Below are 3550 nucleotides of genomic sequence, written 5' to 3' on the forward strand. Positions count from 1 at the left end.
ATGTTACTGGCATCCTGGACACGGCCCCGTGGTGACCGGGCACGGCCCCGTGTACAGGTGCCAGTGACAAAAAATAATAAAGAGAAACTGAAGCCTGGACACGGGGGCGTGTTCAGTGAACACGGCCCGTGTCCAGTTACCTAAACTGGGTGATTTTCTGCAGATTGTTCAGCACGGGGTCGTGTTGGGCGGACACGGCCCGTGCTGAATTTACTGTAATGAAAAAATTGTTGTCGGATGGCCCTGTTTTCGTGCATGGGGTGATGTTTCTCATTTCCCTTGTTATCCTTCACCATCCCGAGTGTGTTTTATTCCTGCAAATTAAAATTAAACTAAAAGATTAAACTAAACTAAGGATAGTTCCGTGGAATGCCTTCGTGGTGCGCCACGTTTATAAGGGTCCTTGGCTAGACCCAAAGTGAGGTTATATGTTTTTCGAGCGGAATATTTTGCATCCCATGTTGCACCGTCGGAGAGCATCATCCAAACTCGAATCAATAACCTTCATGTAATTGACCGGGTCATCGTCCTCTATTCTCTTCCCAACCCCAAACTTCACTTCCTTATCCCCATACTTCAAAGTGAGTGTTCCGTCATTCATGTCTACCACTGCTTGCGCGGTGGCTAGAAATGGCCTCCCTAATATGAGGGGGACTTCGGTGTCTTCTTCCATATCTAGTATGACAAAGTCGGCTGGGTAGACGAAATTGTCGACTTTGACCAATAGATTTTCAGCGACACCTTGCGGGTATTTGACGGACCTGTCAGCAAGTTGTATACTCATCTTGGTAGGGCTCGTTTTTCCTAGGCTGAGTCATTTGAACATTGATGCCGGCATGAGGTTAATGCTAGCCCCAAGGTCGGCTAATGCATTACGAATGGGGGGTTCCCCGATCGAGCAAGGAATTGTGAAGCTTCCGGGATCAATCTTCTTTTGGGGGAGTTTGTTGAGTACGAGGGCGGAGCATTCTTCGCCTAGGTTAACTAATTGCAATGATTCAATTTTCCTTTTATGAGTGAGGAAGTCCCTCATGAATTTTGAGTATTTAGGCATTTGAGTTAGGACTTCGATAAAAGGAATGTTAACATGCAATTGTTTTAGTAGACTTTCGAATTTTGCGAATTGCTCATCGGTCTTTTGACAAATTAACCTTTCGGGGTACGGAACTGGAGGAGCCTTGGTAGGCTCTTGAAGTAGAGGAGAAGCCTTCTCTTGTTGGGGCGGTGTTGTGCTTTACTCAGTTGGCGGTGGCGGAGCTTCTGCGGGACCCACGGTACGGTTTCTTAATGTTATGAGATGAACTTGTGCTTTTGGGTTTGTTTCGGTATTACTTGGTAACGCGCCTTGTGGTCTCTAGGAGAAAGTTTGAGCTAGTTGATTTATTTGTTTTTCAATGTTTTGTATACTAGCTTGTTGATTTCTAAAATTCGATTCCAATTGTTGAAATCGATCCGAGTTTTTCTTTTCAGTGTCGGAGATGAAGCGAGATATAATATCTTCAAGCCTTTCTCGTCCACCTTGTTGTTAAGGGAAATTTTGTGACTCATTTCTTGGTTGTTGAAAGTTTGTTCGTTGGTTTAGGCTTTGTTGGTTACTACTATTGTTGGGTTCTCGCCAACCAAGGTAAGGGTGGTTACGCCATCCTTGGTTGTAGGTATCCGTTGGAGGACCCGACGGCCTAGGTCTATTATCAATGTAGTTTACCGATTCTGGTTGATCATCTGTTTCTTTCATACAACTCCAATTTTCATGTGGCCCACCACACCCTTCACAAGCAATAACCGAGACTGTTTTTGTCATTTCTAACCTTTTAATTTTTTAAGAATGGGCCTCGATTTGGGCTTGTAAAGAAGTGCTTTCATCAACCTTATGGGCGCCCGAGGCAATAGATTTATTGCCTTGGGGAGTGTGCCACTGAAAATTGTTTGGAGCAATTTCCTCGATTTGATTGTATATTTTATGTGGGCGGCGATTACCTAAAAGTCCCCCGGAGCTAGAGTCAAGTGTTTGTCTCGTGTGTGGCAACAACCCATTATAGAAAGTGGATACTTGTTGCCATATCGCAAGACCGTGATAGGGACACTTTCGCAATAGCTCCTTGAACCTTTCCCAAGTTTCATATAAGGATTCCCTATCCTCTTGTGAATATGTATTAATTTCAGTCATTAATTTAGCCGTTTTAGCAGGAGGGAAATACTTATATAGAAACTTTTGGGCTAGTTCATCCCAGGTGTTTACCGAACCAACTGGGAGGGCGTTGAGCCAAGCTTTCGCTCGGTCTTTTAGTGAAAATGGAAACATTTGAAGGCGGATGGCGTCATTTGATGCTCCATTGATCCGAAAGGTATCACATATTTCTAAGAAATTAGTAATATGTAGGTGGGGATCCTCGCCCGCAAGCCTATGGAAGGTTGCGGAGTTTTGAAGCATTTGAATCAAATGTGGCCGAAGTTCGAAGTTGTTAGCTTCAACATTCGGTGCATTGATAGCGGCGCCGAGATTACCCACGGTGGGCCGTAGGTAATCCATAAGGGTACATTGGTTCGCCATTGGAAGTGAGTCCCCCGAAACCTTCTCTTAGTTTTTAGCTTTAAGTCTTTTTCTCAGAAAGCGTTCGGGTTCTTCTAGAGGTTCTTTTATGTCTCTACTAGAACTGGAGCTCATACACTATGTAGAAGGTTCAGATGTGGCGTCCAGTTCCAAGTCCTGCAATAAAAACAGAAAAGAATGTTGGTCAGAAAGTTCACCACGGCCCCGTGCTCAGTGAACACGGCCCGTGGTCGGAGATACAGCGATTGTTTTCCGGATCCCTGTTACTGGAAAGTTGGACACGGCCCCGTGTTGCACCGACACGGCCCCGTGCTCAACCCTCTGTAACTTCGGAAAATAAAAACTGCCGGTGACAATGCTAGGCACGGCCCGTGCTGAGCCCTGCAGAAGCTGAAAAATTAAGAAAATCCTAAAAAAAATAAAAACAAAATAGAAAAAATGATTAGGCCGTTGATTCCTAACTTTCTTAAAATCCTTGTGTCCCCGGCAACGGCGCCAAAAACTTGATGTGCGTTAGGTGTAATATAATTTAGGTATATATTTTAAGCCCTTTTTACACTTTTAGCCAAGTTTTAAATTTATAAAACACGATATTTACTAACAGTAAACACACATATGGGCAAGTGCACCCATCGTGGACGTAGTATAGTGTTGGTAAGATACCGAGGTCGTCCAAGGACACAAGAGCTGTTAGTACCGGTTTATCCTCAACGTCTAATCAATCAAAATGTTAGAAAAAGGTTTTTAAACTAAGAAAATAAAACTAACTAAAATGATGAAAAATAAAATAAAAATAAAACAGATAGACAAGATGAATCACTTGGATCCGACTCATGTGTAGTGTAACCTTTGATTATTTTTGCACTTTTGCACTTGTTTAAGAGATTATCTTAGTTATTGTAGTAGGCCCCTCTTTTGAAGATGACGTTACCCTCAACCCAGTAGTTTGAGTCAGCAAGGATACAATCCTAAAGGGTCGGATTATTGAAAGATAATTAA

The 3550-nt window shown here is 43.2% G+C and overlaps 1 non-coding gene across 1 annotated transcript; it reads left to right on the top strand.

Moving 5' to 3' along the window:
• Positions 1 to 2066: 2066 nt before the first annotated feature.
• LOC118488697 lies at positions 2067 to 2173 on the top strand. The gene has a single exon (XR_004885241.1). It is a non-coding gene; the product is annotated as a small nucleolar RNA R71 (small nucleolar RNA).
• Positions 2174 to 3550: the final 1377 nt, after the last annotated feature.

The sequence above is a fragment of the Helianthus annuus genome, chromosome 16 (genome assembly GCF_002127325.2).
Source record: "Helianthus annuus cultivar XRQ/B chromosome 16, HanXRQr2.0-SUNRISE, whole genome shotgun sequence".
Classification (NCBI taxonomy): Eukaryota; Viridiplantae; Streptophyta; class Magnoliopsida; order Asterales; family Asteraceae; genus Helianthus; species Helianthus annuus.